Here is a 26,634-nt window from a genome sequence, read left to right as displayed (position 1 = left end):
TCAGAAAGGGAGCATCACTTTTCAGGTCTATAGGTGTCTGTGCACAGACCCCCTCTCCCTGTGCAGCCCAGACTTCAGCAGCACCTCTACTACCACAGCCTGGCCCTGTGGGCTGTGTCTGAGTGCTGCTGGGTGGCACAGACCAGTGGGACAAGGCATCTTCCTCAGCGCACAAGCACAGTCCTGCAACCTGCTTGTGAATAGCTGCACCTGGGCAGAGTCTGGACCAGGAAGGGGGGAAGGTGGTGGGGATGCAGGAGGATACAGTCCTCACTGCCTTGGTGTGCACACTGCAGTGACAGGTGGCAGGGGACAGCCCTAAGGTGGTTCAGGTGGACTCAAGATGCACCCCTTGGAACGGTGCTTTTCTCGCACCAGTTCCGACTGGCTGGGCAAAGGGCTAATGGACACCAACTGCATCAGCCTCCTCTTACTCCTCTTCTCTTCCTTCCTGCTGCCTTGATGCTCCAGATTTGGATGGGACAGGGACCTCTGAGTAGCTGGACCTTGTGCTCTCACCCCGTAAGGCTCATTAGTTGTGAGCAATTAATGGGTATGCAATGTGCTGATTTCTTTCTCTCACTGGGAAGAAACTGGATCTGTCCCAATGGCCCTGACTGGGGACTTAGGATGATCAGCTGCCAGCTCAAGCCAAACATCACTTGCTCAGAGCTCTTAATCTTCACCACCTTGGGTACCCTCAGTCACCAGGGCCACCTCTGTCCTGCCTGTTTTACCCTGGAAGCCATGATTGTCCCAGCTCTCCTCCTGAGTCCCTGTGTCCAGGCAGTACCTTATCTGTAGGTTCTTTGTGTCTAATATTTCAGTGGTGCAACCTTTCTGTTCCTGTCCACATACTGACAGCACAATTGCCTGTGTCCTCCCTGTCATGTGCCTGGGTTACTACAGCTGCCGTATCTCTTCATCTGACCAGCATCATGCTACCACCCACCCAGATCACTGCTTGAAGGACCATGCTGTCTTTCTGCTTTCATGTGTAATCCCTCTTTCACATCCCTCCTGACATCTCCATCCCTGATCTGCCAGGTACAAGGTACCTGCTTTCACCTTCAAGTCCTTCTATGGACTGTCTCCCTTGCACCCGCCTACCATTCCCAGTGCTAGTCATTCATGCACTGGTTTCCTTCAGTTGCCTCTCACACTTTGGGCTTTCTACTGTGCTGTTCTTCATGCTGGGAGGTAAACACTAGAACAGCAATCCTGTTACCTCTGCCAAACCTGCCTTTCATGCTTTGCTTTGTCCTGCTGCCAGTGAAAACCTTGAGCGTGCCTAAGGCTGAGTTCACCACCAATCTACATCAGCACCGTCCTGTGGTTTCCGTGGGCTCCTCATCTGTCCAGATACATGTGTACTTCATCAAGGACCCAGACCATGGTCTCTCCAGAGTGTCCACAGTCACTGCACAGCTCCTAACAGAGCAAAGCTCTGCCTTACTGCCCAGAGACATCTCCAGCATCATGAGGCACCTTGCCCATCTCCAGTGCAGTCTGCAACAGAGTGCTACAGCCCAGGAGTGAAGGGGGAGCTGCTCCAGAAACTGTTAACCATCATCTCTGCAGGAAGGTTGGCTGATGCTTTCTCTCTTGCCATTTACCACTTTATCTCTTGACTCTTGCCACTGCAGATTTTCAAAGGCTTTCAAATATTTTGCTAAACAAAGCCATGGGTGACATCTCTGCGTTCCTCTTACTGTTGGTTTCTCCTGAAAGTATTCAACCGGTATGTACTGCTGCCTTACTTGTTTCTGTCAGTTACTTATTGTTCTATCTGCAAATATTATACAGTGTCTTCATTATTGGAGAGACCCCAGGACAATGAGAAAAGGCATTATATGCAGGATCTAACATCTAATAAACTGAGAAATACTAGAGCCTCCCACTCCAACCCCTCTGTGAGTCTCTGAGCCTTGCTGAGATCTGCCTGAAGCACCTAGGGGCCATCCCAGAGTCACTGGGCTGCCTCTGAACACTTCATGTACAGCCCCAAGTCACTCAGTGGGGTCCGTCCCACTCACCCAGAAAGGTTACAGTACTGTGGCTGCAGCCCAGACTAATACAGGCCAAGGTCCAAGCAGCATTTCAACCTGACCAAGTATATGGTGGTTTTCTAACAGACATCCAGCTATGCTTCCCATTCATGGCTCAGTGGTCTTCTCTCTGCCACCACAACAAGAATCTGTCTTGTGTCCCGACAAAAGATTTGCTGTTCTGTACCTCCTGCTAGCCCAGAGAGTGGCTTTTCTCCTTGCATCCCTGCAGATGTGAGTGCCACTGAGGAACCCAGTGAGGGGCTTTTTGTCCTGGCCTCTGGGGAGACTGGACATCAAGGCTGAGTGCAGAGCCCTACGCCTGTCCTGGAAAGTGCTCCAGATTTGATTTTTTTCCAGGAAACCGGTAACAAATGTGAAAAGCTGAGACCTGGCCAGGAAAACAGCAAAGTGGTTATTCCGTTTTGAGATCATCCATTTACTGTGTGCAAAATGTGGCTTGTTGTTGTGGTTTAACCCCAGCCAGCAACTAAGCACCACGCAGCCGCTCACTCACTCCCCCCCATCCAGTGGGATGGGGGAGAAAATCGGGAAAAGAAGTAAAACTCGTGGGTTGAGATAAGAACGGTTTAATAGAACAGAAAAGAAGAAACTAATAATGATAATGATAACACTAATAAAATGACAACAGTAGTAGTAAAAGGATTGAAATGTACAAAGGATGCGCAGGGCAATTGCTCACCCCCCGCCGACCGACACCCAGCCAGTCCCCGAGCGGCGATTCCCCGCCCCCCCACTTCCCAGTTCCTAAACTGGATGGGACATCCCATGGTATGGAATACACTGTTGGCCAGTTTGGGTCAGGTGCCCTGGCTGGGCATGAGAAGCTGAAAAATCCTTGACTATAGTCTAAACACTACTGAGCAACAACTGAAAACATCAGTGTTATCAACATTCTTCACATACTGAACTCAAAACATAGCACTGGACCAGCTACTAGGAAGACAGTTAACTCTATCCCAGCTGAAACCAGGACACTTGTGCACTTGATACCTGAAAGCTGTTCTGTGGCACCAACTCAGACACCTCTGTCAGAAATTCACCTAGAAGCAATTTTCCATTATCACCCAATCTTTTAATCTCCTCAAGAAACACCATGTTAGACTGACAAAATCCGTTTCCATAAAACCATGTAATTGGTCTTAATTATATTGTTCTATTTTAATTCCTTGCTAACAGAGTGGTGTATCAATTGCTCCTTCATCTGGCATCAAAGCCAGACAGATGAGCCTGCAAGTGCATCTGAGTCATTATTCTTCCCCTTTCCAAACATTTGGCCTGGCACTAACTTCACCTGCTCTTTGGAAACTCCCCAGGGCTGCAGGAGTTAGTGTCAGTTAACAGCAGCAGGCTGCAGGGCTACTTGTCCAACTTTTTGCAAGTCAAATGGAAAATGGAGTAAAATGAAAATATTTGGTGTCTGTGACTGTAGAGCTCAAACAAGATAGGGGACAACATATTTTCTACCTGTCACCCTGGGATCTTAGAGCCAACCTGTGCTGTCTGCTTCTCTTGCATCGTTGTGGCAGTAAAGATGCTGCAGGTCACATCACGCCATCCGTTTGCTCTTACACAATGTCCTTGTCTTCAGAGCATGCCCTCAGTGACAAGAATCCAGCTCACTTGTCTTTAGCTGACTGCACAGATCTAATTGAACCTGGTGCATGGCAAAGATGCTGCTGATGGGCAAGGAGGAGGAAGCCAGCCCGTTCCCCCCGAGATGTGTGAGCCCTGCAGAGCCATGTCATGGAGCACAGCAGGCAGCTGAGGACAGGAGGGGTGCAGGTCTTTAGTGCAGAAACAGGCCAGGTTTGCCCTCTCCCTGGCTTGTAATTTGACACTGTGTGGTTTGGTGTTCATGAGCAGATGCCAGCACCCAAACTGTATGAGTAAGTGCAGCTTCAATTATAACCTTGATTATACACTGCTGAATCACTGTCCTGTGGAGCTGAAGTTTCATTTCCCTGGCCTCAGTCCAGATATGGTTTGTTTTTTTTTTAATGGGAAATTGGTGGAAAGTCTCATCAGCTGTGACTGAGCTATGCAAAAGGATGGGCATAAGTGAGGAGAAAGGGGAGCAGAGCAGGTTGGAAACGGCAGGTGCACAGGGAGTGACATGCTTGCGTGCTGGTGTCCAGCAGTGCTGCGTCTTCCACCCTCCTGTTGTAAGAGACCTGGCTGCAAAATATCAGGGAATGGACTTTGCTTGTGGACATCAATACCTTTGCAAGGCCTGAGCTGGATGGGACATAACCCACCTCCATCGCTCCGGCTGGGAGATGTGCCCAGAGCTGGAGGGATGCCTCTGTGTGTCAGGTGGTGAATAACTTTGCAAAGTCAATCTTCCCTGTGAAGTCGCCCAGTGCATCCCCATTTTGGAGGGATAGAGAGGATTAGCTCTAACTGGGGTACTTTTGTGGGGCTGAGCACTGCAGGGATCCCTATCTGAGTGAAAACTGCCCCATGTGTAAGTGACTCCTGTCTCCAGGTCAGGACAGCTCTGGGATCATGTAACCCATCGTGGTATGGCTTCTGAGCTGGTGGGTACGTAGCGGAGTCCAGAGTCTGGGCCAGCTGTTAGAAAAGTTGGGGGCATCAACCAGCGTGAGCATGAGCTGCACTGGCAGGGATGACTGACAGACACAGGCTCTGCTTGTTTCCTGTGTTGCCATGACACAAACATTTTCTGCCTGTTATTGTCACTGGCAATTATCATAATTGTTTGTTGCAAAGCCCACATTCCAGGGCAGAGCTGCTGAGCTGACCCAAACCTCAGCTGCACTTCGCTTGGGTGTGCAGTCCCCAGCCTGGTGGGTGGGATGAGGCCCTGGGCTTGGGGAACGTCAGAAAGCTGCATGTTTGGAGGGAGTGAGAGAGAAGTTAATTTGCAGTCAGAAAGCCTGTTTTAGCCTGTGAGCTGGCCTGGCACTGTCGGGACCCGGAGACCCAGGCTGCTGCAGCCTCATGTCGTATGCATGAACCTCTTCATCAGCCCCACTCTGGATTGATCCCTGGGGTCTCCTTCCCACATCCAGGGCTGTCCTGTCCCTCCCATTCCGTCCTGCTGGTGGGGCAGGTGGATGGTGCAAAGTCTGCTGGAATAAATAGTGCTGGAGGACCTGAAGAGGGGAGGAGGCTGGTCCAGCTCACCCAGCTAGTAGCGCTGGAGAAAGTGGGATGGGGGAGTGGTACGAGTGGTCCCTATGTGCAGTGCAACCCTGCAGGGCTGGGATACTGTCTGCCCTCCCTTTGGCCATGTATCTGTGCTCATGGCAAGGGGAAGGGCAGGCACCAGCCCTTCCCATCACATGGGGGCCAAATCCAGTGTGCATCCCATGACTTTCCCTGTAGTTATTGCCTCTCACTGCAAACTTACTTGCAGTTTAATGGTGAATTATCAAAACAGAGTGAAAGAATCAATGGAAAGTATGCCTGTATGCCCTTGGCCTGATTTTGCAGAGGGAGACTAATATACTGAGTGCACGGCTTGGTTGGCAGCAAGAGTAAGGCCATGTGCTGCCTGTATTTCTGTATGTGAGAAGCAGCTGGAAACACTGCCCTGGGCTTTCCACATGGATCCTGACCTTCTTGTTAAGCTTGCTCAGTGCTCTGGCTTGTAGTGATGCTGTGAAAGCCATGCTGTGCTGCCCCCCCCAAAACCTGCCCAGTTTTTCACAGCAGCCTCATGGGCTGGTTAGTGTGAGTGACTGGGATGTGTGACAGCAGAGGACAGGAGAGGGAGAAGATTTTTGCCAGGTGGGGTCTGGTGTTGCTGCTCTCCATCAGCAGAGCACAGCTGGTGTTGTGGAGTTGACCCTGTGAAAGTCAGATGACATTGGTGTGGGACACCTGGGCAGCCCCAAATCATCCTGTTTGTGCATAGACATATGTCTCCTGTTCCCATTTCAGGGCTCTGCCCCAGTCAGTGTGTGAGGTAGCAAGTGGCAAATCCATACATCATTTCACTGCTCTGTCTTCACTTCCCTGCACACCCTCCCCATATAGACCTCACTCACAGACAGACACATTTAATTCCTCATGGGGTTTTCTCTGCTGTGTCTCACAGTTGCAGCAGTCCTGCAGGAGCATAAACTGAGCTTCACCTTCCTTCCTTCTGGGCCCCTCCAACAGAGACAGGGTCCCATGCACATCAGGAACCCCCGCTGATCCTGAGTTGTCCCTGTAGAGGCTTTACTGATCACAGGATGGAGTACAAGGGAAGGCCAAGGCAAGCCAAATCTCTGGTAAACCTGTCAAGGCTCTTATGAAGTTGTTCTTAATCTATGTCTGTGAAGATCCAACCTATGACAGATGCACCAAGTTATAACACTTGGTTTGTCATGCAAAACTGCTGCAGAGAAAAACTAGAAAGTTCCTCTGGCTTGACGGGTGGTGTTGAGAAGCCATCTCTTTGGCACACCAGCCTTGATCACTGGGTAAGAGCTGTCTTTGGATGGTTTGAAACCCTTCTCAATGAACATGTTACTTGTTGACCTATTCCTGGCGGAAGAAATTGTTCTGTCCTGAATGAGGACCCTTGCACACCTGGTGCAGGCAGAGCTACTGGGTGTTCCACCAGGCACTAAAGACCAGCCCACAAGGGGAAGCCTCATGGAGTCTCACCATAGGAGAGATGAAGGAAGGAGGTCCCAGTTGTGGTGGGATGAGGGTGGAGTGTGGGATATCGCCTCTCCTCTTGTCCCTTGGACTGATCCCTGTGGCATGTGCGGAGGCTGTGGACGTCATGTGAGAGTCTTCAATGTTTCCTGGTTTTCTGCATGCTCCTTCCCCACTCTGTAGGCCGTTTTATGTTTCCTGTGTTATTCTCCATGGAGAGATCCCAGGTTGCAAGCCCAGCCCCTGCCTTTGCAGCAATGTTCCAGGGCCCTGCAGTGGACCTCAGAGCCCACCACGCCAACCAGAGATGATGCATTGTTGTGAGGCTGAGCCGTCTGCCTCGTGCAACTCCATTTATCCATCTGTGGGGCCTGTCCCTTCCTTGACTCATCGAGATACGGGGAGCCCAGCTTTTCTTCTGTCATTGAAATAGCTTTGGCCCCTGCTTGCCCCCTCCCCTCTACTCTCCTCCAGCTCAGCATTACCATAGCCCTTTGTGGAGAGCCACACTTCTGTTTGTCTGGGTGAGCAGCTGAGGCACAAGAAATGTGCCGATGCCATTCAGGGGCTTAGTCTGGGAGGCATTGTACCTCTGAAAGCGATGGTTAGAGCATTTACATAAAAATGTGCTTGATACAGATAATATGAGTGCTTGTGGGGAGTGTGCGTGAGGGGCAGGGCTGGGAGGAGCCTCCGAGTCGTTCCTTGTCAGCCTCATTAATCAGCAACAGAAGAGAAGGTGTGTGTTGCGATAGCAGCATCTGACTTCCCAGCTCAGCTGGTGCTTGCCTACAGCCTCATGGCTGTTCGTTTGGGGCTGTACAAGTCACTCCTTCAGCTGGGACAGAGTGAGCTGATCTGGGTGGCAAGGGGTTGTCTTCAGAGAAGATGCTGGGGTCTGTCCCTGTCCCCGCAAGCTCTGCTCTGATCTTGTCTCTGCATCTCCAAGTGGCTGCTGGATTGGGAGATGGCCCGTGCTATGTCTGTGTCTTCCCCAGGGTGCTGTGGCTGGCAGAGGACAGCTCTGGGACCCGGGAAGTGCCCCACAGCCCTTCCTCTGTGTTCTACCACCCCATGGCATGCTGAGTTCACCCTGTGCCTTGCCTGTCTGCATGGCACCTGAACCAGCTGGCCTTGCCGTCTTGCTTCTCAGCCTTTCCTGAGGGACCTGCTATGGAATGTATTTCATCTCCAATACCTCAGTCAGCTGGGTTGGATATAAGCAGCAAATTGAATTTTGGCCATGCTCTGTTGCAGCCATGGTCCCAAATTCACCCTGGGGTTGGAGTTGACCCCACCAGGAATCCTAGTTGCAGGAGGGAGACTGTGGGAACTAGACAGGAGAAAACAGAGCTTGGCTTTGGCTCTGTGCTGCCGATTTTATTGCAGTGGTGCCTGTGTGGGGTGGCAGTGTGGGACTTGCCCTGGCCTTTACATAGTCATGAAGTGTCCTGAGTCCAAGCGCCTTAACACCCCAAAACTGTTCTTGAAGATTATGACTCAAAGCTTACAATCAAAAGTAAAGTTCAGGGGTGACAACATATGCACACCTTCATTTTGCAGTTGAAATTCTTGAACTGAATTGAAATCCTTAGGCATTTGATCAGATATTTTTTTCCATGTGTAAAATAGGACCTAATGGAAAACCAAGATCTTGTACAGAAACTCTCTCCCTAAGGACAGTTTTTCATGAAGATTATGATGGGTCCTGAGTTACTCTTAGACTGCAGCATTATTAAGTGTTGTGGTGGTGCCCAGAGGCTATGATGTTAATAAGCACCTAATTTTAGCAGTAATCTAGCTTCTGTTATAATTACTAGGTCATTGTGCTAGGTGCTGTACAGACACATGTGAAAAGACAGCAGTAGTCCCAAAGGGCATGTGCTTGGGACAGGACAGTCACAGCAATTCCTGCAGCAGGTCCATGTGAGGGTCCAGTGGGGACAAATTGGGTTGTGTCTGAGATAGTGGAGGTCTGGGCACAGCAACAGGACCCAAACCTGAGGTGGTCCCATCCATACTACCTGTAGGGAACAGCCCTGAGAGGAGCTGGCTTAGAAATGCTCTATGTAGCGTGGGTGGGTGAGGAACCAGGATCAAAGAGCAAAGTTGGTTCTTACCCAGAGTTCACAGCCTGCACCGTGACAGCCCGTAGTGGTGCTGAGCTCCCACAACCTCCCTTCCCACCCAAGTGTTTGCTGGGCTGTACGAGCACCATTGAGTTTGCAGACATCCTCTGGGGAAAATGAAGTCTTCTCGAATGGGGAAACCAAGAAACAGAACATGTAATTCATTCCAGGTCACCTGTAAAAGATCTCGAACAGCATACAGGGAACCCTCCTACAAGACAGCAATAACCCTTTTCTTCCCAGGGCTTGAAAAGTCTTTCTTCCCAGGTCAATTAGTCAAATCTCAGTTCTGGATTTAAATAGGCTCATTTTGCATACCACAAAAGTTCAGAGGATATTAACTATGGTTTTTGTACCTATTTGGTTCAGTCTGGGCTGGAACAGGATGGCTTCATCAGGGTAAATCTTTCTGAGTGCTGGGTTTTTGCTTTGTTACCCCTGGGGAATGACTGAATCCCAGGTAAACCTTGCAAATGCTGCTCATCCTGGATGCTGATCGAGTAATCCAATTCCAAGTACACTTTGGTGGGATTTTAGGATAGATGCTGTCAGACAAGGCTGCCTCAACCATAAGAAAATGCATGCAAGTTCACATCAGTGCACAAATTGGAAGGTGTCACTTAGGACAAATGTAGTTGTAAAATGGAGCAGAATGCAGAATGCAATAATTTGGTAATGGTAGCCCATTTCAGCAAGATTTACATGGTAAATATCTAATGCACATGCATATATATTATTCTGGTGCAAAAAGTTATTTAGCTATGAAGGTTTAAATGAAATGAATCATGGTCAAACGAAACTTTCTACCCCACTGAAATGAGAAGGGAAAAATGAAATTATTCATTTTGACTTTTTTCCATAGAAAATATGATCTAAATTGACACATTCCAACAACGAGTTTCTAAGTTGGCCCAACTGTATTTCCAGTGGAAACTTATTGAGATGAACAGGTCTTGGTCTGCAGACAGGACTCACTGCTGACCACCTTCTGGCATGGCCTAAATTTGCTTTGAAAGTCACTCCAGTTCAGGCAGCACTTAGTGAACCCATCACTGCCACCCTCACACACTTTCCCTGTTTTCCTTTAAGTCCTCTGGAATTTGTTGTTTTTCTCCTCATTCTTTCTGGTTTTCTCCAAACCCTTGCCCTTCTTGGGTGTGCTTGAAGATTTTACCTAAGAGGTGTACAAAGAGATGGAATGATTCCTCTCCCAGCTTCATATATGTTGAGCTACAACTCTGTAGCTGTAGCCCTGACCCCTTATCCAGAGCAGGATGATGGTGAAGGATGATGGGTCTCATTAGCTGGTTTTGCCCTTGCTGGTTGGAGCAGATGTTCTCCTAGACTATGGTCATGTCACAGCAGTTTTTAGATCCTCCAGTGTTTTATCTGGCTGGCCAGTAAAGAGAGGCAAACGAGTGCATGGTCTCACCTATACCTGGGAAAAAGTCTGAACACGGGAGAGGAAAGGGAAACAGAACCAGGCAAGATGTGGAGCTGCTGCTTTGTTCCCTTTGGGGACCTGATGCTTCTCTCTATGCATTGCATGTTTATCTCCCCTCTCCAGGGCTCTTTGTCTTGGTTCCAGACTCAGCCTGTGCCCCTCATCTAGCCCCAGAGGCAAGTTGTCTTTGGCTGCTGCTTTTTCCAGGCTGCTGAGGGACTGAATGACAGTGCAGTAGGAAATGAGGAGCACTAGCTTGTGTGGCATGAGACATGGCTTGGAGATGCTCCAGGGCTCATTGGGGTGGGTCTGCTGCTGCACTGGCACTGAAATCACATCCTTCTCCGGTCCTGGCTGCTTCCAAAGGGTCTCTGGAGCATTGTAGGCCTGGGACATCTGAAGCAACATCTGGAAGTGCATGAGATACAACTGCTGTCCTTTATCCAGCTCTAAGCAAGAGCAGAAATACCTCCTAGGGTAAGAGGTGGGGTAGGTCCTTGTCTGTGTTTGAAGCTTACTAATGCAGTAACTATTGTTTTTGCTTGTGTGGAATGAATAAGCCCTGCTGTGTGGGTTTTGTAGTTGAAGAATGAAGGAAAGTGCCAGTGAAATGGGGCTTAAATCCCCTGACCTTGGCTCTCTGGCTTCCTAGATGTGTGGATGAAAGAGGACTGTCCCTTGCCTTCTGGCAGTGCTAGTCCAGATAATAAAATCTTTTTCAACCAATTTTATGCTGCAAGTTAAACCTCAGTATTGAACTTTAAAGGGATGAAAATCACATTTTTTAGCAAATAAACTATTTGCCAAATCACCGTTTAATTGCCCAATCCCATTCCTGCACAGCGTGGTGAGGGAGCACGTCTGAGCAGCTTGCACTGAGTCAAACCGCGCAGAGCAGAGCTGAGGGAAGACACCCCTGTGGGTTTACAGACTCCAAACATGGGACAATCATCTCACTACCAAAGCTGCTCTTCCAGCTGGCAATTACCCTTCCAGTCAACAATCATGAGAATCCGTGTAGGAAGGTCTAAATAAACCCCAGTCCCAACAGTCCTCCCATGGGAGCTCCCAGATAGCATGTTGCCTCCTGGAGCCCCACATTGATGGGTTTTACAAGCTTGCCTTCAGGACAACATCTCACGATCCTTCCCTGACCTGTGTGGGTTCAGCGAATCCTGTCCAAGGCTGCCCAAGGTCCTAAAGCTGGGTGCTTGTGCATTGAGCCAAGGTTTGCCCCCTGCCTAAAACCTTTGGGACCAAGAAATTAGGCTCAGTGTGCCTATACACCCCAAGGAAGATCAGTTTCCTTGTGAGCTTTGAGCACATACAATCCTGGACATTACAAGAATTTCTGGATGGGAATTTCTCACATTCTTCCATTTCAGCAGGAGCTAATTTTTTTGGCTAATGGGGAAGGAAATAAGCACATGGGGAGTCACCTCTGTGTCTGTGTATGACACCTGTAGACCTTCTGCATGGGGCACCCTGGCCCATCAGACACCAGACCGCCTATCTTCTGCATCAGTAGTAGCCTGGGAGTTGCTACTAATAACAGCAGAAAGACTGTCCTATCTCCTTGACCACGTCTCACTGCATGATGGTTGCACCATTTTGATGAGACCTCAGCTAAAGGAGAGATTGCCTGGCAGAGGACTGCCATGCTGCAGGCCACCACGGCCCAGCGTGGCACTGAGAAGGGACTTAGAATCATAGAATCATTTAGGTTGGAAAAGACCTTCAAGATCATCGAGTCCAACCATTAACCATGCCCACTAAACCATGTCTGGACTTCAGCCCAGACTCCACAGTGAAGGTCTGTGTGCTTATCACGCCAGAGCCTTGCTGTGGTGTTTGCAGGATCCTGGCTTGTCCTCTGCAGTACATTGCTACCCAGCAGAGTTGGGCAACAGCTGGCAGCAGCGTGGGGATTTCACAATCTTCACTTGCACAAGTCCATGCTGCTTCAGGGGAGTGTTTGTCTGTGAACAGCGCTGGACAAATTGAAGTTGCATAACCCCATCCTGTGCTACTTTGAACTCTTTCATTAGATGTGTGTACTTTTTTTTCCTTTTTCTTATCGGTTTTCCCCTTTCCTTTTCTCTGTGTTGTTTCTACTTCAGCAATCTGGCACAGCTTGGTTGCATTGGCTCCATCATAACCCAGCCTCACACCCAAGTGTGCACCCCTGCAAACCTGCCCCTCTCCCAAGGCTGTTTCTTTCCATGCCTGTTGGTCATCAGTTTCAGTTGAGGAGTTTTTTGGGTGTCTCTGTTTTGCCATGACTTTGGCACATAGGTCTGCAAGGGTCAATCTGCCACTGATGGTCATGGAGCGGTTGGCTCCATTCCACGAAAGCTGAACCTGCAAAGGGGCCTAAAAAACATCTGTGCTGTGGTCACTGCAAACTGCAAGGCAACTTATGAAGATGTCCTGGGAAAGCCATGATTGCAAATACAGCATTGCACTTGGAGGTTTTTGTTCTGTTTTGTTTTGATTATTTTCACTGCCTAACGTGGGTCACACTGGAAGGCTGGGGTGGAAGTGGGAAAAACGCTGTCTTACCAAACCTCTTCCATAACCTAAGCCACAGCAAGGGAAACAGCAAGTGCCTTTGTTGCTAAAATGGCAGCTGATTTTGGTACATTAGTAGCCCAGCTGACGGAGGAGGGGTTGGGGCAGAGGACAAATAAACAGGAAAAGGGATTAATAAAAAATGCAGTTTATCACGGAGTTCTAGGTTTTCTCTTGGTGCAGAGGACAAGGCATTTACCACACAGCTATTGTTCCCAGAGATTCCTGCAGGACAGGAGCATATCCATATTCATACATGGGGACAGTCACATACTAGGTCTGAAATGGTTCCTCGGCACAATATTTAAATACCCACTGCACTATCGCTGTTAGATCTGGGCGAATAATCCACAATGAATAATGTATCCAATGAATCTGTCTCTGCTAATTGTGGAATATTCACGAGCAGATGGCAATTTGAGGCAGGTTTTTTCACATTTCTTTTTTCTCCGCTCCGGGATGGAGGTTTGCTGTAAGTAGGTGATATTTGAAATTCAAGCTGTGTTTCTAAGTTGCCATTGGACAGTTGTGACATGATGGTGTCCCTCTTCCCGCATTGGCCGAGCGTACAAAGTACTTTGGATACAAATACTCACATGTGCAAATTTAAAATTCCGTTTCCATGGTTACTCATGCATGCAGCTTTGAACTTCACTTTCCTCCAACATTTGTGCTAGTAAAACTCATTCAGTTGCAGGTTTGTGGAAAGTGAATACAAAAGATGCATGAGGCTATATTTGCATGCTCTAGTATAGATGATTCCTCTTCAAAACCTTAGCCTGGATATTCACTGGGCTTTTCTGCCACCTTTTCTGGTGCCTGCTTTCATGGGTTTCAGCCTACAGGAATTTTCTTTCCCAATATTATCAGCCTTTGTGACTCCAGTTTTAGCATCACAAATACACTTACAGCTGGGTGATATCTCTATCTGCAGGTAGATGCAAACGTGTTGTAATCAGTTCTGCACTGGGCAAAGCAAGGTGTTTATTTTTCTTGCAATTCAAACCTCAATGGGTTTTGCAAAATCAGGTTTCTCTCCTAGTTAATCCTGTGTCGTTCAGAAATAACAAGGCATTAGGACATGTTCATCTTTGTTTTGAAGCAGTGATAGAGGGAGAGGAGAGAAAGGGAATTAGCAGGAGTTTTAAAGTCAGGGTAGCTGGAAAGAGGTGAGCTGATGGGAAAGCAAGTTGTTTTGGTTTTGAAAAAAGCAAACAAGACGTCAAAGTCGGAGTCAAAGCGCAAAGCCCTACTGTATGTGAGTCATGAGGGTGTGTATATGACCCTTTTGAGATCCTAACACATACCTTTGCTGATAAAAGAATACCTGGTCTGCATTATTTTCCCAAATGTATTCCCTTAATGTAAAAGTATTGGCTTTCCAAAAATTCCCCCTCCCCTCCCACTCTGGGACAGTTTAATAAAAGTTATTTTTGTTTCTCTGGCCATCACGTGTCTTGTGCAATATTTCTGTAGCCTCTGGACAAACATATGAGAGAGAGCAAAGGTTAACCATGATTTATGTCTGGGTTTGTAATTGCACTGTGGGAGCAGCGTGGTGGGGACCATGCCTGGCTGGCTGTGGGTGCCTGTAGTGCACAGTGCTTCCAGCATGCATCCCAGGACACAAAAAAGCAGGAGAAAGCAGCGCCCTTTCACTGGCAACCAATAACCAGCATTTCATTAGCACGTTCTGGCTGTATTTCAGATTAACAGTAAATTAAAGGCATTGGTTTCAGGGTCAGGCTGTGGCCGAGCCCTGCCTCTGAGCCCTGGGGTCCCCCCAGAGCTCATCTATCAGCAGCTCTGTTATTTGGCTTTGCGGTGGCTCTGTCTTTAGCCCTGCTGCCCAGCAACAAGTTGCAGAGTCAGAGCGTTAGTGGGGACAGGGAAAGCAAGACGTGCACCAGGTCTCAGCTGTGGAAGAGATCAAAGCTCTCCCCTCCCGTGCTGTGGGACTGGGAAGGCAGCGGATGTTCAGACAAATACTCGCACCTGGGAATATTCACATCACGCTCCAGCGCTGGGAAAACACCCTACTGCCCATGCTCAGTGCCTGACCTTTTTAACTATTCAGAGTGCAAAACCAAATGGCTTTAAAGTGCTATCTGCTCTGAAACGGGTGACAAAGCATAACAATGACCCCTTCTTATTCAGCAGATGTGATCTCTAGTCACTTTGTGCCCAGCTGTGTGTATTCAGGCTCAGAGCTATTGACTTTAGCAAGAAAATGACTTGCTGTTGCCCTGCAGAGCTTGCCAAGCTGCCCCTTGGACTGGATGATGTTCCTTCATGTGCTGCAGCACCGTAACTGCTCTCCAATCTGTCCTGAGGCAGGGAGATGGAGGGTGCCCCTGGCAGGGGCATTTGTTCTGAAGGATGTTGGGATGCTTGCAGGGATGGAGGAGGGCATTGCAAAGCCAAGGATCTGGTGGTTTGATACCTATGAGCCGACCACATATGTTGCGGAGCAGTGAATGATGTCCTACAAATGCCGTGCACTCCTGCTTGGGAAGGGGTTGCTAGAACAGTGGAATCGGAGGGTTTTGGTAATAATTGCTGACAAAAGTGTTGTCAGTTGCCTTGTGAGATGAAAACCACTTTAAACTCCTGGTTGCACAACCTAGGTTTCCCCAAATGGCCTCTCCAGCACGAGGGACAAGTCTGAGAATTTCAGCATGAGAGCAAATCCCCTCTGAGACCCCAGGATGTTCACAGGGGAGAGAGTGCTCAGTTCTGCCACTTGCACTGCTGCTGTGTTTATTGCTGGCAGATGGTGGAGTGGCTCTGCCCTTTGGCCAGGATGGCAGGAGAAGCAAGTCCCTGCCCTGGGATGTACCAGCAGCAGAGCAGGAGGAGAAGGGAGTAGAGTTTGGAGCGAGTCCCCTGTCATCTCTCTTCCTTCCTTTCTCCTCCTACCCTGTGGTGGCATCACCTGGTGCAGGGAGACAATGTGCTCTCCCCATTTTGCTACCCCATCTTCTCCTGGAGCATTCCTGCTAAGGCTGCCTGACAAGGATCAGAGCACGGGGGGACTCCCTGGGAGCCTTTGGGGCTCTCGCTCCCTCCTCTTCCTCTGTCCTGGGGGGGCTCAAAGAACCAGCCTTGAAGCGCTGCCTTTGTTTGCAGAAGGCACTGGCAGCCCTTGCTCTTTCTTCGCTGGGGGCTGCGGGAGGAGGGGCTGCTGCGGGAGCAGATGGTCCCTGTTGGAGGGTTTGGGGGCCTCCTCTCCGGCAGGTTGGGGGGGGATCCCCTTTCACTGCTCGGCTGGGGGAGGGCTCACTTGCGTCTTACATGGTCAGTTCCCAGCTGAGTGCCTCTATGGGATTATGCTGCTATTCATCTAATTGAAATTGTATTTGGAGCAAAGAGACAGTATCTCTTTCCTCGCAGGATCTATTATGCATAAACTGCACACAAAGGCATCCTCCTCCCAGAGCAGAGGGGGTGTCCGGGCGGCCACGGCCCTGCTCTAACTTCAGCTCTGCTGAAAACAGCCCGGGCTCCCTCCTGCAGCTCAGCACAGCCCGTCCTTTAACTCCTCTCTCCCCAAAAGGGCTGTTTAGCGGCTTCTTTCCCTCCCTTTCCATTGTCCTGCTCTGCTCGCTGACAGCACCGTGAAATGCACAGCTTGCCCTGCACCTCCAGGAGGGATCTCCCGTATCACTGAGACCGTGAGCTCCCAGCCCTTGTCCCCCTTCATGCCACAGGATCAGGCACAACGCCTGGGGGCTGTGAGAAAAACTGCAGTATCATTCTGGGCTGCCTGTCTGGGGTTCGAGCAAGTCACTGGTTCCACCCTGCAGAGAACACCCCTCCTGCACACCCAGCTAGGCAGTCACATTTATAGCTGTACCTCCCTCAGGAGATGTAAACCCACAGGGGCACAGGGAATCTGTAAAGCAGTGCAACTATCTAAGTGGAGAATGAAGAGAGGGAAAAAAAAATCACACCCCACCCACGATGGCTTTATGGCTGAAATCACCTTGCACACACCCTCCTGCAAGAGCTGCCAGAGTTCATCTGCTATCAGCTCATGCCTGCAGATAAGAATGAGACCTGTTTCTCTGAGCTCTGTGGGAGCAGGAGAACTTCTAAGTGGAAAAGGAACATCTTTAAAAAAAAAAAGATAGCGATGATTGCCCTTGCGAAGAGCTGCATGAGCATCTGGCATGAAGCAAAGAGCAAAGCTCTTTGGTAGGGAAGGAGAACTCCTGTACCCGTGAGACCCTTCACAGGGGTTGTGGCTGGGCGAGCAGAGGCCAGGGTGGGATCTTCCTGACTGTGATAGCTCAGTTCAGAGGCTGCAAGTGGTGGGAGTGGAACAGGGGATGGTCCCTTCACTACACAGTGGCTGTTTCAGGAGTCCCTGCTGTCTGAGTTCATTTGCAAGCATAATCCCTCTGAGAACAGCTCCTGAATGGTGCCAGAGGCTCTGCTTGCAGCCCGGGAATGCTGTCCTGTCTGCTCCAGGCTTGTCCTGTCAGCTGCGGATTTGCAACCTGAGCTGGCTTGCTGGGCCAGCTCTGGCAGCTTGGTTTCAGTTTGTAGGTGTGGAAGCTACTTGGGCACTCGGTGGCTTCGTGAGCAGCAGCTTCGTGAGGCAGGGAGATCCTGAGTTTTGCAGACACAGTCCCTGTGGTGGCCCAGATGGGACAACGCTTGTGCCAAGTCAGGTTCAAAGAGGCACTTGGCTTAAATATTGCCTTTGATAGTTTGGGGACACCAGCCCTGGCCACCCACCAGCTTCCTCTGGGCTTGGGAGTCCCGTGTCTCCACTCACAAGGAGAAAGGAAGATCAAAATCCCCCTGACCTATGTGACAGCCCTGCGGGCACAGAGGCTGGAGAGTGCCTGCTCTGCAACTCTCGGCTGCTCTCTGCTTTTCTGCGTGGGGCATCCTGAGTTGTGCCACTGACGGTTGTTGCTGGAGAGGGAGGAGTGTGCTATCCCTCCATGAGCCTCATTCTCCTGGTGCATCCTGTGAGACAGCTCCTTCCTCAGGGCCCCTTCCTGTCTCTTCTGCAGCAAACACCCTTCCTCTGCTAATATTCTTGCCCATCCTCTTCTAGAACCTTGTCACAGGAGAGCCAATAAAACTGCTTGGCTTCATTGGGCACTGCATTCTTCATGCTGGTCTGGGATATTTGGAACAGGCTGTGGGCTCCTGTCTGTGCAGTCCCCAGCGTGTCCCCCTTTCACCTCCCAGCCTGGAACAGTCTGGGTTCTTGTGGGATCTGAGGCTCCTCATGGGGTTCAGGCCAAGAGGGAGGACTAAAGTGCACAGGGGCCAGCAGTGTCTGAGCAGCCTGTCTGGGTGCTGCTGAGGGATGAGATATGAGTGACTGTGATCTTGCGCTGCTGGAGCCCCTTTCCAGTAGGGTCCGAGGGACTTCCTTCAGATTCCTCTGTGGTGCACTAGAAATCTTAGTGGTCTCCCCCAACCTGTTCTGGTCTCTCTGTCCTTTCTTTGCAGCTTCACCTTTTGTTGGTCATTTTTGGAAGCGCTTTCCTATGTGGCTGGGTGGTTACCTGAAGGTATACAGCTGCACCGTGACAAATGGTTTGATGCTCCTTCATCCACCTGGGTCTTCTGCTTTTGGCCTTGTATGTAGAAACCCTTAAGAGCTTGGTTGGAAGAGGCTGGAATGACCCTAAACATGGATATCAGGTGGGAGAGGAGATGTCACATTGAAAGAGACCCCAGCTAATCAGTAGACTGTATATGAGCTTGCAGAGCCTTTCCAGGCCATAGGATTTGTGCCAAATCTCATCTGTTTTAGACAAACCAGATCTTCTCCATCTGCATGAATCCAACAGAACATGAAGGAGATCCAGTTTAAAAACTGCAGGGACCCAACACAATATAACAAAGTGAATGTGGGACTTTTTCAGGAATCTACTGAACTGGTGCAAGGAGTGATTTCAAAGGCAATGTCATGGTAAACAAGACAGTTGTGTGATATAGTCTCTTGATGTTCCCCTGTCATTCTGCAGAGAGAATCAATGGCTATATTCAGCTTTTAATGCAGATGCTGAAGCTGTCCAAGGAGCTGGTAAGAGGGAAGGGTGTTGTGGTTGTACGTGTGCTGAGCAATGCAACAAGAAACCCAAGCCTGCTGTGCTTTTAGGGATTTTTGTAATGTTGTGTCAAGAGTTTGGAGTTCAGCTCAGACTGTGAAGATTTGTAACAGAAGCTTAAAATTGACCTGAATGGTGATGTCTGGATGTGAAAGCAGCAGGAGAAACAGTGAGAAGAAGGGTTAAAAGAATGGCATGTGCTGATCTGCTAGATCAGCAGGTCATCAAGAGCAGAGCAATCGGCATGCAACTTCTCAAGACATCTGGAGCAGTAAAACAAAGGAGGGCCTAAACCAAAGAAGAGATTACACCCAGAAAGGAGCCCAACCAGCCTGAGTAAATCGGCAGCACTCCTAAATGACTCAGGAGGCAGGACAGTATGAAGAGGCAAAAGATCACAATCACTGTCTGTTCCTAAAGGGTACAAGAGGCATGCCCAAGATCCAGTGCATAGCCACCCATCTAAGAAGAATCCAGGAGCTGGGATGAGGCATTGCGAGCTGCTGACCCTCATTTCCCATGTCACCACAAGTAGTCCTAACCGGGCTACTTGGGCACACACATCTTGGTGCTTGTATGTGAGCACGAAAGAATGAGTGAGTGAAACCTGGGAGAGACTGAGTGTGAGCTGAATCACCTTTGTCAAAAATAAAAATTGCCTTCCCCTCCTAAGATGATCTTGCACTGAGCTTTGTGCTGCAACTGGAATTTTTGCATTCCCTGGTGACCTCCATGGCCATTTCTAATTGTGGTTGTTTGCATTTTTGTTTCTATTGATGATAACACTAGCAGGTGACAGCTCCTGCCCTGTGGATGCTGCTGCAGTCTGACTTCTGGTAGACAGACAGGGTTTGGATACCTGCCTCAGATGCAGTAGGGTGCACCAGGGATGAGTAGAGATACAGCTAAAGCCAAATGGCTTTGCAAACTGCTTAAACCTATGCACACAGGCACATGGCAGTCTGGCCTGTGCCAAGGCTTCCAGTGTCAGCTCTGTCTGTCTAGTGCTGGACTGGATCTGTGCAGCCACAAATCACAGCCACGTCTTCTAGCAGCTCAAGTAAGCATGGTAAATTACAAGGGATTTTTGCAGTGAAGGCATTTTCCCATGAGTGCCCAGGTTAGAGGCATTAACCAAGACCCTGTGGGCATATAGATTAAATGGTTTGTGGCCAGTTTCAGCTGGCCATGGCTTCCTGTAATAAAACTATGTGTGTGCATAGGTAAGCCAGAACCTAACTATGCACACTGACTCTCTTTTGCTAGCACATGGTGTTAGGTACTAGCTTGTGGGCTGTGGTGTGTTATGGGGATGCTTCACCAAGCCAATCCACCTGCTGTGTCAGTCTGCTCTTGCTGTTGGGGTGCTGCAGGCTGGGGGCTTGCAGGGAACTCCCCTGCTTCACCCCTTTGATTTCTCCCCACCACCAGGCTCTCAGACTGCTGGGGTGACTGGCTGCTTCTCCCTGCAGTCCAAGGTAGCTCCATGCCCTCTTTAGTCTGAGGCAGCCCTCAGCCACGTGCAACTTCTCTGCACTTTTTGCTTCCTTGACTGTAGCAAATGTTATAGTCATTATATGGATATTGCAGTTTGGGTTGTTTAACCCAGACCTGCCTGGGCGCTGATGTTATTAACTACATAAAATGTGATTTACTTACACATTAGTGGCCTCCACATCATAAAAAAGAGTTTCAGTTTCCTGCTGGGTCCTAAACACAGCTCGATAACAGTCCTAAGAGTGCACAAACATGGGCTCTGTTTTTCTAAGTGCACCTGCCCCAACTTGCAGTGACGCACCGGGCATGGAAAAATATTTGGTACCGGCTGTGCCCCCACAGTCCTCTCCCTGTGACCAAAATCTTCCCTTTATTATGCATTTTTTTAATCTTTTGAGTTACGTGCAATGCTTGAAGTAGAGGAAAGGGCAAGGCCAGCAGGAGATGTAGGAGCACCAGCAGGGCTGCTGATGCACTGAGCCAGGCTGTCCCTTTCTGCCAGCAGTGGGGAGATGAGTCCAGATGAGTTCTTGGAGTTGTTTGAAATCCAGCTTTTTTTCCAAAGTGTGGTATGGACGATTGGTTTATTGCCCTTCTGTAACTGCTGGAATCTTCTCTATCCCATGGATAACATCCTGATGTACTGGTCCCTGGCTTCTCACTAAGGGGTGCCTTGCCATGGGTTTTCTTGGTACCAATACAAGCTGTATCTTTTCTAATCAGCCATGTCATACAGCCAGAAGCCTAGTTCACATCCTTCTTTTGCAGAGGCAGCTCACCCCTCTTATCCTGAGTCTGACCTCACAGCCTTCTACTGCCCCAGCTCCTCTTCCAGTGCTGGGGTCACTGGTTCTGGAGCCACCTGGCTCTGGCATCCAAATCCACCTCAAACATGAGAGGATCTCTGCTTTCCACCCAGCAATGCATTCACCTCCTGCAGCACCCCCGCCAGCTGCTCCCAGGGGTGTCTCTGCACTGAGGCCGCTGCTGGCATTTTCTTTGTGCCATGCATGCTCGGTTGACAGTTTCAAACTATTGCAAAACAATGTCATCTGCTGTGATTCCTGCAGCTGTTTCCAAGTGCAGGGCTTCATCTTCTCTTGTTTGTCTTATGCTGTACAGCTCAGTGTGCTCTGCTCTGAGCTGCCTGATTTGACTCCTCCCTACCTGTAGTACAGTGGATAGTCTTCAGCTCACAGGCTGAGCAGTTTCACCCGTGCCGTCCACTTGCTGCTGATGTTCCTCTCTGCCTATTAGTGACTTGCAGAGATACAGGAAAATAATGTGCCACTACCTGGCTTGATCTTCCCCTTTCCTTCCTACTGTGCAGTCCTAAGATTTACCTGCCTAGGAGAGCTGAGCATTCCCTTTGCTGAGCATGGCAGATGTTCCCTACTCAATACAGAGAAAGGAAGGGAACATACCAAGCCCATCCCATCAGCCAGTGCAGTGTGGGAACTATGATCACCTGGGACAGTCTGTCCCAGTGAGTATGACGGAAAAAAGCAGTTATTTTACACCTATGGCCTTGGGTTGTCAGTGATAGAAAGCACTACATCTTCATCCAGAAGTGGTCGAGAGAATCACTGGTGCCCCCAGTCAGTAGCTGTCCTGGTTTCAGCTGGGATACAGTTAATTGTCTTCCTAGTAGCTGGTACAGTGCTATGTTTTTGAGTTCGGTATGAGAAAAATGTTGATAACACTGATGTTTTCAGTTGTTGCTAAGTAATGTTTAGTCTCAAGTCAAGGATTTTTCAGCTTCTCATGCCCAGCCAGCGAGAAAGCTGGAGGGGCACAAGAAGTTGGCACAGGACACAGCCAGGGCACCTGAACCAAACTGGCCAACGGGGTATTCCATACTATGTGATGTCACATCTAGTGTATAAACTGGGGAGGAGTGGGGGCAGGGGAATCACCGCTTGGGGACTAGCTGGGTGTCGATCGGCACGTGGTGAGCAATTGCACTGTGCACCACTTGTACACTCCAGTCCTTTTATTATTGCTGTTGTCATTTTATTAGTGTTATCATTATCATTATTAGTTTCTTCTTTTCTGTTCTATTAAACCGTTCTTATCTCAACCCACGAGTTTTACTTTTCCTGATTCTCTCCCCCATCCCACTGGGTGGGGGGGAGTGAGTGAGCAGCTGTGTGGTGCTTAGTTGCTGGCTGGGGTTAAACCATGACAGTAGCAGATCACCAGACCAGGCTATGTGAGATGACAGTGGTGGGTAAGGCATGACCCACTGCGTCTCCTTGCAAGACTGGAGGACTTCGTGAGCACCAGCTGGGAATGATCGGGGATCCTTGATGCTGGCCGCTGTGTTGGGCCCTGAAGAACTTGTCGTTCAGGTCTGCATCCCCCAAAATGGGGATTGCTGGATCCCAGCCCGCATCTCTGGTCTCCTTGAGTGTCGGTGTTGCAAGATTGTCTCCTCAGCATCAAAGGAGTTGCAAGCTATTTTGTTTTCACCTGCTGTTATTACCCTCTTTTTAAAAACATATGGTTTATTAGTTTCATTTTTACGTGGAATGCAGTGCTCAGATGTCTCTACAGTTTCATACTCTCTGTTGTCAGAGCTACCTGAAAAATACTGAAACCAGGAGGTGCACAGGAACAAACTCCTCTGGGCTCTGTACATTTTCATCGCTCTCAGTCATGATCCCAGCTGTGGTCTGGCTTTCTTACCTGGAAATGCTGTCAGCTGGCTTTTAAGCTCTTGCTGTGGTTTATTTTACTTAGAATGAAAGGATTGGAGAGATGTGGATCTCAGTATCAGAGCTGTAACTGCTCAGCTTCATGGTATAAAGCTATGTTGTCCAGCTCCAGCTGGCTAATGCCTCTGAAAGGCTCCTGTACCTCCTTTCCAATGGGTCAATACCTGGAACTGTTTAAAATCTCACTGTGGAGCTCCAGTGTGGAGGTGGGGAATGAAACCTTCTGTGCAGGAGCTGACTGGTTGTAGTTGAAGACCCCAACACCCACTGCAGCTCTGTTTCTGCTTTGTTTTGAATTAAGTTAGACAAGGGCACCTAGCGAGCTGCTTCATCTGCCTGGCACAGACACTGCCTCCAGGGACAACTCTCCTGCTGGAATATCTGGGTCGCAAAACACAGTTAGTGCAGAGTTGGAGGGGTCCCAGCAGTCAGGATAGTTACCCTGCAAGGGATATCAAAAACAGGGCAATTGCCACGGCATTTCAGACTGCTGGGTAACCTTGCCAGGGGAATTTCTGAAGCATTTCTTTATTGGGTGCAGGGAAGTTAACTGGGTTTCTGGGATATCTTGGAAATGTTGCTCCCAATGTGTTGCATTGGCCTGTTTTTCCTAAGAAGCAATTCACCCCTGACCTATGAAATTAGTGTGGAAACAGTTGCAGGCTGCTGGTGGCTTTGGCAAATGGAAAACACAATGGGAAGGAGTCAGTAAGGGGGTCCAAGGAGAACGATGCAGAGTTGGCTGGATGAGCAGGAGGTTGGGGCAGGGGGGGATGCCAGCAACATGGCCCTTCAGCGAGGGGTCTCCTGGCTCCAATGGGACCATCGATGCTTTCTTCTGCCCCACCAGCACTGTGCACTGCCCTGCCCAGTGCTGCCCAGTGAGACACGGGAGGAAAAGCAGCAGCATGAATGTCCCCTGCCCCCATCGCTTCCTGTTTGTGTGCTGCAGCTTTCTAAACTTTACCTGTCCTTGTTGCCACCACCTCATCTAAGAGCTTCTTCTGGTCTGCAGTGTGCTAGGTATCTAAGAGAGAGGAGCAGGAACTGGCACTGTGAAGTTTGCACAGCCAGGACTTCCAGAAAACAAACCCTAAGCAGGGGAAAGATGTACAAACTGTATTTGCATGAGCCAGAAAGGGGAAACAAGGAAGAAAACACCCTCTCGTAGAAAAGCCCATGACTCACTGAAGCCTCTAGCCTCTGCAGCCCAGAGCTAGCTGAATTCATTGGTATGTGTTCAGCTTACTTCTCCCATCTTGATTCTCTTTGGCATGACTTGTTTTTTTCATGAGTGCTTGCCAAGTGATTTAGTCGAGCAATTATCAGCTGATTTTCACTAGATCTCACTTCCCATCCCATGAGTTTATGAGTATCTGAAATAATTTCCTGCTTGAATTAGGACAAATTGTTGAAAATTTCATGGAAGAGGCCATTAAAAAAAATATTTAGTTTAAATTAATCTAAACATTTCATTTGAATAATTTATAAATACCTTATCCTCTTCCAATCTTTTAAAAAAACCCTTTTAAAGTATAAATTGCCAGAAATGTCTAAACGACAAGTGATTTTTTAACTATAGAACAGTTTAGTTTTTTAGGACAATGGATCATTTTTTTAAAAATAGCCCCCCCCCCCTTTTATTTTGAATGAGGCTTGGGTTGTTTCCCTCCAGCAGTTGCAATTTCTGTTCACGCCCATTTGCAACAACACATTTCAGCTGGGCAATTTCTGGCCAGGTTCGGCGCAGACAGACTCTTGGGGGTTCTTGGAACTGCTCCCGGATTATTGTCGTTTGTGATGGGATTGATTGCTAAACTACAGAGTGTCACAGCTGGTCTGGAGGAGAGTGAAACTTTATTGGGGAGAGACTGATGCCCTGCAAACAGAGGATGTTCACCGTGTATAAACACTCTTGCTTGCATGGGGACCCAGATACGTAGGCAGAGCTGCTCTGTGCACAGTTATTATCACACAGACCATGGCCTGGCTGGATGATGCCAGCAGCCGCTTGCAGTTGAGTGAATCATTTCCCAGGAGACAGCACCCTCCTGGTTGCATAGAGGGAAGGACCCTCTCCTGGGACCAGATGTTTCCCCTCCCTGCGAGCTCCCAGCCAGCCCAGCTTCCCGTGCACATTGGGAACGGCTCAGCCATTCTTCTCCTTCATTATACGTGATCTCAACGGTTTTGGTTTTGTCAAAGGGAATAAACGGAGAACTGAATGGTGCCCGCACACATCTCACATGTGAATGAGAGCAGATGGTGGTGACTGGGAGCTGCCTCTGGGCTCTTGCTGAGGGAGAGAATTTAACTCTTCACTCTGCACTGTAGCAGGAGTGATAATTATGTTGGGCTTCTGCAGGCAGCTCCCAATGTCTCCTGTGGTCATGCAGGAGCTATGACTGTACCAGCCTCCAGTCTTGGCTTGGTGCATGATGGGTTGGGTCCTGCTGAAAAATATGGCCATGGTTCCAGAAGGAAGAAGCTTTCCCCGTGGCTCTGAGAACAAGCCTTGGTGTTGGCTACTGTATCTCAGACCCCCATGGTTTCTGCCTTGTCTTGTGTATTTCATCTTTTCCTTCTCATTTATTGGTTCTCATTTATTAGTCATTCATTGGTTGTATCTGATCATCCTGGGCAGCAAGCAGGACACTGTTGCGTGTTTTCCATTGGGGATCTAAACCTTTCCGTGGTGAAACGTAATGACCATGGTGCCCCTGTTGCAGCTTTCTGGTCCCCTTGGGCTGAGCCCAGCATGGCGATGTGAATTTTCCCACTGCTTGTCCATCACAACAGCTTCTCCAACTGGAGGAGTCTCACGTTCCGTCCTTACAAATGTTCTTACTAAATAGCAAAAACTGGAGAAAATGAGACCAACACTTGTAGAAATCAGGAGGGCAAATGAAGGCAACTGTGGCAATGCAGGCAAAAGCAGAGCATGGCCACCCTGCATCCTGGCAGTGAAAGCTGAGTGCAGGTCACACAGCGCATGAGGTTCATTTGGCAAAGTGAGGCTCTTTTTGAGTTTCTGTGACCCTACCCACACTGACCTTTATCAACAGGGAGTCCAGGACACAGTCCATCTCTTCCTAGCCAGATACCTCTTTTTGGTCTGGCCAACAGTGCATAAACCCCATACACTCTTGTGACTGTAGGACTTCAAGTAATCCCGGAGATGCAGACATCAGCCTTGGAAACTCTTGCACTTACTAGATCACCTCCGTGCCTGTCCTCTCTTGGCTGTGTTTTGTGGTTCGTTTGGGTCACTCAGCCCCTCTTGGCTTTTTCCTCTGTGGTGGGACTCCCACAGCTTGGATTAGCAGATAGGAAAACCTTTAAACCATAAACCACCTTGACATGTTGGAGGGACTTTGAAAAGGAACATAACCAAGAGGTAAGTCAATGTGAACAGTTACCAGGACACATATTTTTGAACCCCTCTGTGCTTGTTGGTTGGAAACTGGATCGTCATAAAGGAGAGCAATAAAAGACCTCTGGCTCCTTTGA

This window comes from Haliaeetus leucocephalus, unplaced genomic scaffold (assembly GCF_000737465.1).
Source record: "Haliaeetus leucocephalus isolate CR32 unplaced genomic scaffold, Haliaeetus_leucocephalus-4.0 Scaffold517, whole genome shotgun sequence".
NCBI lineage: Eukaryota > Metazoa > Chordata > Aves > Accipitriformes > Accipitridae > Haliaeetus > Haliaeetus leucocephalus.
The sequence above is the reverse complement of the archived record's forward strand: the minus strand, read 5'-3'. Positions refer to the sequence as shown.